The following is a 13,947-nucleotide window of genomic DNA, read 5'->3' on the forward strand; positions in this document are numbered from 1 at the left end:
ATGATTAGGGGTCTGGAACACATGAGTTATGAGGAGAGGCTGAGGGAGCTGGGATTGTTTAGCCTGCAGAAGAGAAGAATGAGGGGGGATTTGATAGCTGCTTTCAACTACCTGAAAGGGGGTTCCAAAGAGGATGGCTCTAGACTGTTCTCAATGGTATCAGATGACAGAACGAGGAGTAATGGTCTCAAGCTGCAGTGGGGGAGGTTTAGATTGGATATTAGGAAAAACTTTTTCACTAAGAGGGTGGTGAAACACTGGAATGCGTTACCTAGGGAGGTGGTAGAATCTCCTTCCTTAGAGGTTTTTAAGGTCAGGCTTGACAAAGCCCTGGCTGGGATGATTTAACTGGGAATTGGTCCTGCTTTGAGCAGGGGGTTGGACTAGATGACCTTCTGGGGTCCCTTCCAACCCTTATATTCTATGCTTCTATGCTTCTATGTAGTTTTCCTAGGAAGCAATGGTGAAATTTGGGGCCTTACATTCCAGTAAGCAAATGCTTAAACTGCCTGTGTATGTATTGGTAGTGCCTGCTATCTCAATTTGTCAGAAACAAATAAAGATGAGTTACCATTCAAAAACTTTGCTTTTATTGCATGAGAACCAACACACACACATACACAAAGACGCTTGGTGGGAAAGGAGGTGCCAGGGAAGGGCAGACTTTCAGAGCTGTGTGTAGGTCCAGCTATCATTTTGAAACTTGTCTGAGGGGGTGGAGTGAAGAGGAAACCGAGAAGTCCCGGAGAGTGGAAAGGACTGTGTGGGTGGAATTTCGGGGGGTGGGCATGGAAAACAGTTCTGAATGCGCTGCAGGGGAGGGCAGGCACACATCTGCTCAGTCTGCAGCATTATTAAGGACTTCAGCACCTGTGTTTGCTCCTCCATGACTTTAATCATCCGCTCAGTAGCGTCCTCACCAAACTCCTGATTTTCTTTTCTGTGCTGCCTTTTGGCTTCCCTCCATCCTGTGCATTCCATTTTCTCTGCATTGGAGCACTGCAGGACCTCCCAGAACATGTCTTCTTTGCTCCATCTTGGGTGCTTTCTGATCTGGTGGAGACGCTCGGCTGGTGTGTGTGGGATGTTCCTCAAGGCCACATCTGCCGAAGCACAAGGAACAATGCACAGAAGCATGATTGTTAAGTTCACGCACAACATTGAAACATTTCATTAAGATACATGTCTGGTAACATACCAATAACTTTCTTGCTGACCCTTGGCAAGCACACATCTTGGCAAACACCCAAAGTATGGGGAGCGCTCTACATGGGGAAAAGAGCACTCTGCAAGGGTTGCATTGCGGCCAACTAGGGAATAAATTCTAAAATTCTCCCACACTGTAGCAAATATCTCACTTCTGTAGGTAAGCAGGGAAGCAAGGGCACATCTATTACACGGCTGTGGCTGCCGCCCTGGTCCCTATGCTACTCGCTTGTGTGCCGCTTTGGTCCCTGCACAAGTGATTGCCAAATGGCGTGGGAAAGTTTCCTACAATGAGGAAAGGAACAAAGCAGATCTGTCAAGGAAACTTTGGCAGAGGATTGGCGAGTACCTCCCAGAAACTTCCCTAGAAATCTCTCTGGAGGATTCCCGTGAGATCTCAGCATGTATCAATGCCCTGTTCTGCTGTACTGATTAGTTACACAAGAAAATGTCCAGGACACAGAAACACAGCCAGCCTTGTACATTTTTACTCCCTGAACCCACCTCAGCACTATACAAACCATAGCCACTTACGAGGTGTCTCCTCTCCTGCTTCTTGCTCGCCTGAGAGCAACTGCGGAGACTGGCCAGACACCCCCAGAGTGGTGAACAGTTCCTGGCTGCCTGCCCCACCAGGCGACCCCATTGGGAGCTCCACATCGTCGTATAACTCCACCTCTTCAGCAATGACTTCATTCTCCAGGTTAGGTCCTCTTTCCGCCACCTCCAGGCCCGCTGAAGTATCCACCACGGGTCTCTTGGTGATGGAGGTAGGGTCCACTGAGGATAGCATCCAACTCCTTATAGAACCAGCAGGTCTTAGGTGCAGCACCGGAGCGATGGTTCGCCTCCCTCACCTTATGGTACACCTGCCTCTGCTCCTTTATCTTCGATCTGCACTACTGTGTGTCCCAATCATAGCCCTTTTCTCACAAGCCTCAAGAAATCTGCCCGTAGGTATCAAAATTCGTACAGCTCAAGCACAGCTGGGACTGCACAGCCTCCTCTCCCCATATACTGAGCAGATCCAGCAGCTCTGTAGTGGTTCAAGCAGGTGAGTGTTTGCTGCAATAAGCCACCATGGTCACCTGGAAAGATGCAATGAGACCTCTCCACGTCAAGCCAACAGGAAATGGAATTTCAAAAATTCCCAGGGCTTCCAAGTGGGAAGGGTGGATGGTTATTTACCTGGCTGCAGGGCAGTGGAGTTCAAATTGCTGACCAGAGCGGTCAGGATGGGCATTGTGGGACACCTCCTGGAGGCCAATTAAAACAATAAAATCAAGCGTGGGAGCTACACTGGCACTTTTTCAACAACAATTTCATGCAAAAAGCCTTATGTCTGTCTTCGGGGTGGTTTTATGTTGTCACCAAAACAGGGAATTTTTGCCACCAAACATTGCATTGCAGTGTGTATGCATTCACTGTTTTATTGACAAAAGCTGCCTTTTGTCGACAAAACTCTGTAGTATAGACAAGGCCTAAGAGTGCAGGAGCCAATCCTTTGTGTGCACTTCTGATATTATTAGGCATTCTTGTGGAAAAGCATTTTCTTTTTGTGTTAAACAACAGAAGTGTGTTGAAATAACATTAAGGTCTTCCTGACATAAAGCTAGTGAAGCAGGGGAACTGAGAGGTAAAGCTGTAACTGTGTTCTTGACTCATCTTGCTGCCGCCATTGGGGTCTTAGAGAGAATTTGCATGTTATGCAGTATGAGTTGCCGTACAACCCAGGAAGGTGGAATTCCAGTCTCAACTACTTGTGGGGTATAGGATGGAGCTGCTCATGGGGCATTATAAGAAAAGCGAACCCACACATCCGGTAGTGAACTCTGAGTAGGTTTAAGGCCTGTCTTCACATGCCAAGCCCTGTGTTAGTAGAATACTTTTAAAACAGTTAAAAATCAGTTCAAGATAATGCAGACCAAATGCAGGCAATATGAATAAGGCTGTCACAGATTCTAGGGGACACCCCTTCTTGCCCCCCAGTAGGACTGCTGTGAGGGGAATGCAAGCCTCTGTGCTCTGGATCCCGAGGGTCTTTCAACCTTCTGGCACCTGACTGGAGTCCAGGCACTGCTCCAATATTGGGGTCCAAAGGTACACGCTCAGAGCACAGACCTTCTATCTGGCATCCCTCTCCAAGTATTGGAACCCACTATCCAGCTGCCTAGCCCCTCAGGGAGCAGACTGGACCCTTGGCCTTCAGAGTCCCCAGTACTAGAACATGCCCTGCTCTCAGGACTTCACCCCAAAGATGTGAAGATTCTGGTTTACATTTTAACTGCCTCTGAGGCACGCAGTGGTTGTGAAGCAGTCCACACAAACAGCCCTCCTCCCCCTCTGTACAGGATCTTTATGGTCTTTATATTTAATCATGTAAACACAGGCGAGAACAGCTCATAACAAACATTCAAACACAGTGTCCCTCACTCAGTGTTGCCAACCCCAAATGTTCAAAAATCATGAGTCAGGCTCACCAGAAATCATGAGATTGGCTTTAAAATCATGAGCTTATGTAAAAAAAATAGATTTGGTGTTCTTTTTATTTGCCTTTTGAGCCTTGAGGGTGCGCAGCAATGGGGTCACATTTTGGCACTTTCTCCACAGCCATAAGGGCTAGAAACTTACCTTTTCTTTAAGAATGAAGGTTGAAATCATCACATGTCCACTCGACTCCAGGAGCTGGGGCTTTAAGGAAAACAGTAATTATCATGAGACTAGTGACAAAACCATGAGCGTTGGCGACACCCCTTCGGAGCCTTTGCGGGGGTCATCGGTGTTCCATCAGTCAGCCAGGCATTCCTCCACCCCACTGCCTACCCTGCCCTTGCAGTAGCCTCCCTCGTTTTAATTGGGTGCTAAATGGCTTTCTCCCCATTTAACTCTCCCTCTCCCGCCCCCCATGAGTCAATTTAGAGACTCCTGCTGCAATCACCTGCTTCTATTACTTTCCAGACCCCCTCCTTTCAGACAGCTCTCCCAGCTAAAGCAAACCTATTGTCTCAGGTAGTGTTTTACTTTGAATGGACAAACAATCACTCACCACTGTCTCTGGCCTGGCAGAGACGAGATACATCCCTGGAAACTTATGGATAGGGTGACCATGCATCTCATTTTGGCCGGGACTGTCCCTTTTTTAAGCCCTGTCCCAGCCCTCCCAACTTTTTTTGGCAAAACTGGGCATTTGTCTCATTTGCTCTTGCAAACTGATCATCAGTTGGCAAAAGAAATTGGACAAATGCCCAGTTTTGCCAAAAAAGTGTGGTGCGACCCTTAGTGGTGGGTGGAGGAATGTGTGAGGGGAGGAGAGGCAAGTGCCAATGCCAGGCCTGTACGGGAGGGAGGGCTCTGGAGAGAGGTTTGGGCTGGGCCAGCCCCGCACAAGCGGGTAGCAGGAGGTCTTGGGGTGGCCCCACGTACAGGGGATCGAAGGGGGCCTCAGGCTAGCCCCGTGCAGGTGGGTGGCCAGGGGAGGGTCTCTGGCTGGTCCTGTGCATCCGGGGAGAACATGGGATCCTCAGGTCAGCCTGTGAGGTCTTCCATTTTCCCTTTGGGAAAATATGGTCACCCTACTCATGGGGCGATTCATGTTCATGTAGGCTTTCCATGACAGTGTTTTCATGAAACAATTTCATTAAATCATCCACAATTCAGAAGTGGTACAAACACAACCCCCAATTTGTTACAGGGGGAAACAGTATAAAACGTGAATTCAGGGGGCAAATAGTATTAAATTTGAATTCAGAAACCATTTCCCCTTGGGTAGCCACTGAAGGACAGATTTTTAAAGCTAGTTAGGCACTTAAAGATGCAGATTGGTGGTGGCTGAGGGGTTTTCAAATGCAACTGGGGGGATGTCACGTGACTGGTAGAGAAGATGGAGGCCTGACTCCTGATCTCCTCAACCCCCATGCATGAATCCTTATCAGTTAAGGGCTCCCAGGTATCTAAATCATAACTTTCTGTCAGAAATTTACTAATCAGATGAGGGGGACACTTTTTGTAATGTTATTATGGATCCTGCTGAGAAAAACAGAAACGCCAAATGACCCAACTCCGAATCTCCAAAGAAAGGTAAGGCTGAAGAAACCAAACAGTCTCTCACTCAGAACTTTGCAGCTATGAAGGACTTTCTAACTACCAAATTTGATCTCTCATCTCAAGATATACATGAGCTCTTTACAGATGTTGGAGAAGTCAAAGCTCGTTTGACCTATTTAGATAACAAACTACAAAAACTGCCCTAGAACTGAAGGAGGTTAAAATGGAGAATAAGTATCAGAGGGGTAGCCATGTTAGTCTTTAAGGTGCCACTGGACTCCTCGTTGTTAAAATGGAGACCGCTTCTTTAAGGCAAAGACTAACCAGTCTTGGGGAGAAACAAGAAGATCTTAAAAACAGATTATGCAAGAATAATTTGAAGTTACTGGGGTCCTGGAAGGGCTGAAAGGAAAAAATATTATTAGCTTACTCCAGAATATATTCTCTGAGGTACTGGGATTGGATCTGGGTTTTCTTCCTCTGGATATTGAAAGGGCATATTGAGTGGCAGGGACCAGAAAGAAAGCCAATAACTCAACCCCTGACCCATCACCTTTAAATGGCTCAGGTTTTAGCTGATGTCTGCTGCTAAGAAAAAATGAATTTTTAAGTATAAGGATTTTAAATTTTCTTGTATCTAGACTTCTCTGTAAATTTAAGCAAAAAGTGAGCAGTATTTAATGGCATCAAATGAGGTGTCAGCGGATCCTGCAATCTTCATAATGAAGCTGACTAACTCTGTGAAATACTTCAATACCCCATCAGCTGCTTGGCAAGCACTACAGGAATTCAGACCAGATCTCATTAAGGGTAACAGCATGATCCTCTCATAAAGGAAAAGAAAATGAAAATATAAGCCCTGAAGAAAAGGAACGGTGATTGGGAAAACCAGGCAACTCATGTACATATTGTCATACTGTCTGGAGTGGTTCAGGATTGTGAGTACCAACCAGAGGGCAGATTGCTAGGAAGCAGGGCACACACTTCAGATTGGTTGTGAGTTCTATAATTAGATTGCACCAATCAAGTATCACGTGGGAACTCCTCAGGCACTTCAACAGCTTCAACATGGTGTCACGGGTGGGTGCTTGCCACTCCTAAGTGTCCCACCAATGGGCAATCACGAGCTAACTGCAGCAACTCTGTTCTAAGTTTATCAGGCACAAGCACCAGCTTGCAAACCTCATCAGGATGCCACCTGTTAGGGGGCTTATTCCTTCACCCACTTATTTCCCTGGTCCTTCTCACATGAACAGAGAGCAACAATACCCGAAGTCCAAAGGTGCAAACAATTCAATGTTTATTGGGGTGAACTTCCAGCAACATGATTCCAGTTTCCTTCCTTAGAGTCCCCCTTCCCAACTCTGACACCACAGAGCCTTACACCTGTGTCCCTGTTCCCATTCCTGCCCTTAGCAAAACATGATTCCAATTTCCTTACCCCCATTCCCTGTTCCCATTTCCCCCTTTAGCAAAACATGATTCCAATTTCCCCACCCCCATTCCCTGTTCCCATTTCCCCCTTTAGCAAAACATGATTCCAATTTCCCCACCCCCATTCCCTGTTCCCATTTCCCCCTTTAGCAAAACATGATTCCAATTTCTTTACCCCTGTTCCCATCTCCCCCACCCACACACCCACCCCCTTCCTGATTGACTGCAGACTACAAGCTCATGCTCAAATAAATTGGTTAGTCTCTAAGGTGCCACAAGTACTCCTTTTCTTTTTGCGAATACAGACTAACACGGCTGTTACTCTGAAACCAGTAAAACTTGAGTTCTGCTTAGCTATACCTTAACCAATCATTTTCCTGAAATTTAACTAACCAATCCTAACATTGTAACATGATTATGTAACCAATTATATCCCACCACCTTAATTAGTTTACACCCAGCAAAATTAATTATACAGCAGACAGGAACAATCACAGAACCAGAGATTATACAGACAAACAATAGCAAAGTGGGAACTATAATGACAAAACAATACAGAAGTGAGGATTTCACATCCCAGCTATTGATAAGTGAGTTCTTGTCAGACAGGATGCTATCAAACTAAGTTTCCTTTTACATTTTCTAGGCACTTCCCTTTCTCTGGAGGTGACAGGCATTATCAGGACAGGATTGTATTCCTAACAGCCTAATAGCACCTTCTTTCAATGTGACTAGTTTGGAATGTGAGGATGTGACCGGTCGCTTCCCAGCTTATGGCTGCCTCTGCTGCTTATCCAAAGGCCTTAGCCTAAGAACAGGGCCTCAGACTGTCACAGTAAGAGAAGGACCTTACACTAGCAGACAGTGATTTTGATTCTTTCTTTTATATCTCTATAACTAGCCAAGTGATAAGAATACACCTAAATTCTTCAAGTACAGGCCTTTACCGACAGGCCTGAATATCTATATCCTAACACCACCCACCAGCAGCCAAGCTTCCCTCTCTACCCCCCCGACTCCTGACCACTTGCAACCCCTGCTGATCAACTCCTCCCCCTCCCAGCGCCTCCTGCATGCCATGGAACAGCTGTTCACCGGCGTGCAGGAGGTGCTGGGAGGAAGGGGAAGGAGCGGGGACAGGGTGCACTCGAGGGAGATGGTGGAAAGAAGCTGAAAAGAGGCAGGGCTGGAAGAAGTGGGGCAGGAGTGCGGCCTTGGGGGAAGGGGTGGAGTGGAGGTGGGACAAGGCATGGCAGGGGTGGGGGCTTGGGGGAAGAGGTGGAGTTAGGGTGGGTCCTGGTGCTGAGTGGGGTTTGAGCACTCCCAGGGAAAATTAGAAGCTGGTGCCTGTGCACAAACCCCCTTCTAGAAAAAAAATCTATCCTTCCCCAGCCAGGGTGTTATTTTGAGCCACATTCTTCTCTTTGTCCAGGGAAGGATCAGCCTGCTGAGCCTCAGAAAACTTCTTCTGAGTCTCGCTTAAGTTCAGAGCAGACTTGGGCAAAGCAATGGAATCCTCCTCTGAAGACATGCTACCTTCAGCTGACAAAGGACAGAGGGCATTTCCCTCCTCCTTGCAACCATCCCTGCTGTCCACAGACAAAGAGCCATACTTTTTCCGGGTGCAACTTACGTCATTAACCGACCTAGACATGACTAAAATATCTTTACCTATTGAAATATCAGCAGGAAACAGATTCCTAATGTCCACAACCTCTCCCTTAAAATCCTTGAACTTGAGGTGGACCTTAGCATGAGGTACAATTCCAGAGAATTCTGCCAAAGCTAAAATATGTAAACTTTTACCAAGAAGTCTGTCTTCCTCCCTTACCAAACTTTCCTTAAATAAAGTGAATTGGGACACTGTCTTTCTCCAGCCATTACAATGTATGCCATTTACCTTAGCATTCTTAATAAATCCTTCACTGTCTTCCCAAAATTCAGTCCTAATATAGTTCACTGGGTTTCTCACCTTCTCTGCTGCCACCTCTGGGGTAGTGGTAGTGGCACTCACTGTGTCAGGTGTGGGTGTGGATCTTGGGGTTGCCTTAAATGTTGGGCAATTTGGCTTTATATGACCAGGACCACAGTGATGGCAGACTACTTGCCTTCCCTTTTGGTACGGGACTTTAAAACCTGGGCTTCCTTGGTTTTTTTGTTGTTGTTTTTTTTATCAAAGTTGGGGTTAGGTTTATTTTCAGTCCCCTCCTCCTTCTTACCCTGGGTGACATGGGGATTTCCCTTTGCTGGGATTTGGACTCCTGTGGACCCTTGATTCAATATGTTCATCAGCAATTTCTGCAGCCCCTAAAACTGTGGAAGGTTTTGGTTTTCGGTTGTTGTTGTTTTTTTGTTACAGATGGCTGCACCTCACCTGTAACTACCCATAACAATTGCTCCTGTGCCATCAGATCAAACAATTTTTCATAATCACCTTCAGCCGCTGCCCCCATTGTCCCTTTTCTCATAAAACAACACATTTTATGCACATATTCAACATGGGTGATATTGCCAAACATTCTGAGACTTCTATACTTCAGTGGATTGGTATCAGGGTAATCTTAAATCTTTTCAATACATTTTCTTTAAATTTTGTGTTGTTAGCATTGCTTCCTCCATATCATTAAACATTTGTGTGGCTTTCCCAGTTAATCTGATTGAGAGGATAGGCATCTGTTTATCCACTGAATCTTGTGCATCCCACAAAGTCTCTCAGAGGTGGACAGGTTCTCTGCTATACAGTCAATTTCTTTATAAATTGGGCAGACTTTCTCTCACTTTCTGGTGGTGTGAGGTGGCATACTCACTGGATGGAAAAAAGAAAAAGAGTACTTGTGGCACATTAGAGACTAACAAATTTATTTGTGGTCAAGGTTCCTTCCCCACTCTGAACTCTAGGGTACAGATGTGGGGACCTGCATGAAAAAACCCCAAAGCTTATTTTTACCAGCTTAGGTTAAAACTTCCCCAAGGTACAAACTATTTTTCCTTTTGTCCCTGGACTTTATTGCTGCCAGCACCAAGCGTCTAACAAATATAACCAGGAAAGAGTCCGCTTGGAAACGTCTTTTCCCCCAAAATCCCCCCAAGCCCTACACCCCCTTTCCTGGGGAAGGCTTGATAAAAATCCTCACCAATTTGCATAGGTAGCTCACGAAAGCTTATGCGCAAATAAATTGGTTAGTCTCTAAGGTGCCACAAGTACTCCTTTTCTTTTTGTGAATACAAACTAACTGGGCTGCTACTCTGAAACCTGTCACTGGATGGAGAAATTCCTTTTGCTGCTCCAGTATTTTGAGCTGTAATGCTTGAGCTTCCATCAGCCTCTCTCTCTTCAGCTGCCTCAACTGCTTTGGTCTCCCTGATCAGCAGTTCTGCCGTGAGTCTCTGGTGCTCGTGTTCTTCCTGGGCTCTCAAGAAGCAATCAGGCCAGTTCCCCTGTGATGTTTTCCTCCATTGCATCTGGGGTAGAAAGGTTTTCAGGCTCCATCTGGTCAGCACTTATAAGTAAAGCTTTCAGCTCCTGAACAGAAGTTTTCTTTTTACGGGATATTCCCCTCTCTTGCATAACTATTCAAGGTCTTTTCTGTCAAGATCATCATATGATGGTGATTCACTCATTGTGTCTATTCTTTAGCCTTTAAAAACTCTCAGTATCAAGTTTAAACTTTTAGCAGTTCTGAGCTATGATCTATAACTACGCCAGTCAAGCTATCTGGAGTGGATCAGGAGCATGAGTACCAACCTTAGGGCAGATTGCTAATAAGCAGGGCACACACCCCAAATAGGTTATGAGTTCTATACATAGATTACCATGCATACCAACCCAGTAATAGGTGCTACAATAGCCTTAACACGGAGTCACAAACAGTCCCCTTTGTGCTAACTCCTGGTCTCCTCAACCCCATGCATGAATCCTCATCCTTTATTGGAGAAATAACTGACATTATTTCCAACAGAGGTGATGTCTCAGTGGTACTAGAAGGAGACTGGAACAGTGTCATGGATGATATTTTAGACAAATCTCAGTGTTCCAGGTGAAAATCTCAGGCCTTTGCAAGCCATCTATTATCCCTACTGAAGGATATTGGACTAGTGGATATCTGGAGACTGAAGTACCTTATGAAGTGTGACTACAATATTTCTCTAGGGTTGACACCTCCTATTCCAGACTAGATTTTTTTTGTAATGATATCTAAGGTGCTAATTCCTGCGTATCGGGAGGTAGAAGTTGGTAATACCATCATCTCTGATCATGCTCTAATTTCTCTTCACTTAGATACTGGTCATAGTCCTATAAGATCCTCAAGATGAAAGTTAAACACACATTTACTTAGAGACTCTACATTTCTTCAGATTCTAGAAACATCCATTACCAAATTTTTGAAGGAAAATACAGATACTGTCTCCTCTACTACAACGTTATGGGAAGCACTGATGGCTGCCAAAAAGGGAGAATACATAAAAGTCACATCTGAAAGGAACAAAAAAAGGAATAAATTACTTAATTCTTTGGCAGAGGAGGTTGCTAAATTTGAAAAAAAATAAACCAACATAAAGAAGACCCTCAGAATAATGAGCTGCTGCATGCCCTCATTTCCTCAAAATACACATACAATCAATGTATGTCCACTCAGATTGAATTCATGCTTAATAAAGTTAATCAGAGATGTGATGAATGGGGGCATAAAGCGGGCACACTACTAGCAAAAAAAAAATTATAATGGCTTCATCCAATAGTACTATATCCTATTTGCTGCAGGACAACAGTCTTTCTGTACTAGAACCTGATAAAATGAACTGGCAATTTAAAGACTTTTATAAATCGCCCTACACATCTCATGGTGATTTCAATTCCAATCTATTAGACCAATTCATGGAGGGACTTCCCCAAAATATATTGTCGCTACCGCAAGCTGATCTTATGGAGGAATATATTTCTCTGCTAGAAGTTAAGCAGGCAATTGGCTTGGGCAAAGCACCTGAGTGTGATGGCCTTCCAGTAGAATTTTATAAAACATTTATCAATCAATTAGTATTGATACTGTCAGAAGTCTACAGTGAAATGTTTACAAAAGAAATAATGTCACGGGACATGACACTGGTGATAATAACCCTAATTCTAGAAGCAGACAAAGACAGTCTTCATTGTTGTGATTACCGCTCCATCACTGTTGAACACAGATTATAACATTCTGACAAAGATTCTTGCTTCACGCTTAAACAACATTGGTCCATCAATCATTCATGCAGATCATGTGGATTTTATTCACAGAAGATTAGCAATGGACACTACTTAGAAGATATTCCGCTTAATCCACCAAGCACAAACAACTGATTCTCCAATTGCTATCCTATCATTGGATGCTGAAAAAACATTTGATTGAGTGGAATGGGCATACCCTACAAACAATCTAGAGAAAATTAGGATTTGAACCTAAGTTTCTGAGCTGGATTGATGTTATATCACCTCTTGTCTCTGTTTTGACAAATGATGTTATCTCCTCCTCTTTTCAGTTAAATTGAGGAATTCATCAGGGATGCCCTCTATTGCCTCTACTATTTAATAGAGCCCTGGAATTGCTAGCAGCATATATCAGACAGACACCCTCCATTGAAGGAATTACCATCTGAGTGCAAGATTAGTCTATATACAGATGATATTCTGCTCACTCTCAAAAATTCCTCTTTTTCGATTCCACCTACTATCTGCAGTAAACTATTCTGGAGAGATATCAGGATTTTGAATAAACTGGAATAAGTCTCAAGTGATGGATATTTCTCGTAGGCCAAATCCATCTAAAATACAATCATTCTCTTTTCATTCAAGCAAAAGAGATAACCTACTTAGGCATCAGGATATGCTCTGATTTATCAAAGGTAGTATCTGCAAACATGGATGTCATACTTAGAAAAGTGACAAAAGACATGGAGAAATGGTGTTCACTGCCAATATCTTTACTGGGGTAGGTAGAAGCTATTAAAATGAATGTAGGACCAAGATTAATGTATTATGTTTAGCTTAATTCCAATTAAATTTCCTGCTTCAACTTTCACAAGAATGAACAGAGTTGTACAACAATTCTTATGGAATATGAAGATACCACAGATATCCCAGAAGATACTTAAGAAATCATGGCCAAATGTGGGGGTTGGAATACCTGATTTGTATTTGTATCACCTGGTTTTCAATTAAGATTTTTGATAAAAAATTTCTGTCCCACCAACTCTTCCCAAGGCCCATTGTGGCTTGAGATTGAAGAAAAATTAGTTAATCTCTTTGGCTCTTTCTCTGCACTTTCATTTTTAAATGGTTGCCTGTACTTTTAAGGACAACCACAATATTTTCCTCCTCCTGGAATGTTCTTCAGAAAATCAAGTCCATTACCATTTCTAATCTCACCAACTCTCCTTTCATGTCAATCTGAAATAATCCCTGATTTAAATTTGCTAATAGTGTGGAACTCGAATCCACCACACCAACCAAGGGCTTTTTAACCATACAAAATATTATTTAAGGGACAACTTTAATCTAGGTTTCAGAGTAGCAGCCGTGTTAGTCTGTATTCGCAAAAAGAAAAGGAGGACTTGTGGCACCTTAGAGACTAACCAATTTATTTGAGCATAAGCTTTCGTGAGCTACAGCTCACTTCATCAGATGCATAAAGTGGAAAAACTTTAATCTACTTCACATATTTTCATGTTGAATACCAGCTGCCAATAGAGCAAGATCCTTTCTACAATAAGCTTCAATTCAAAATTATAAAGGAGCTTGGGAATTGTTGGCAGGCCACAAATAACACTCCACTTGAAGTGCACCTTAAAAATATGTTAGTTGAAAACATTTTGTGGGTAACACATAGAAACAGCTGAATTTCTTGATTTAGCCTACTGACTATACCATAGAAGAAAAATGGAAGAAGGAGCCAAACATCTCCATGTGCTCTGACAGGTGACGTAATATCAGGTGCAATGTATGCAGAACATCCAGTTCTCTGTTTTTACATTTCTTTCAGAACAAAATTCTAAATAGATATGATTAGACTCCTTAGTGAGTGTATAAAGCTAGACCTGTCCCACATATGGAATGTTGGAGATTTGACAGCTCCAGTGCAAACCTGTCTCATATAATCTTTGAATGTCAAAGTATATCAACATTTTGGTATGAAGTGTGTGGTGACCAGGATAGGGGTATTTCCTATGTCTAAGGTGACCAGAATAGGGGTATTCCCTACATCAAGCCTTTGTGTTTTCGATATTCTA

General features: G+C 43.7%; 1 long non-coding RNA gene across 1 annotated transcript in view; it reads right to left on the reverse strand.

Moving 5' to 3' along the window:
• Window positions 1-591: 591 nt before the first annotated feature.
• The window catches only part of LOC142071383 (uncharacterized), a 150,199-nt gene continuing 136,843 nt past the window's right edge, over window positions 592-13,947 (reverse strand). Inside the window, exons 4-5 of the long non-coding RNA XR_012667417.1 lie at window positions 3,838-3,897; window positions 592-1,103 (exon numbers count right to left, since the gene is read on the reverse strand). This is a non-coding gene — a long non-coding RNA (uncharacterized LOC142071383). The remainder of the gene's footprint in view (window positions 1,104-3,837; window positions 3,898-13,947) is intronic.

Source organism: Caretta caretta, chromosome 3, assembly GCF_965140235.1.
Source record: "Caretta caretta isolate rCarCar2 chromosome 3, rCarCar1.hap1, whole genome shotgun sequence".
In the NCBI taxonomy this organism is placed as follows: Eukaryota; Metazoa; Chordata; order Testudines; family Cheloniidae; genus Caretta; species Caretta caretta.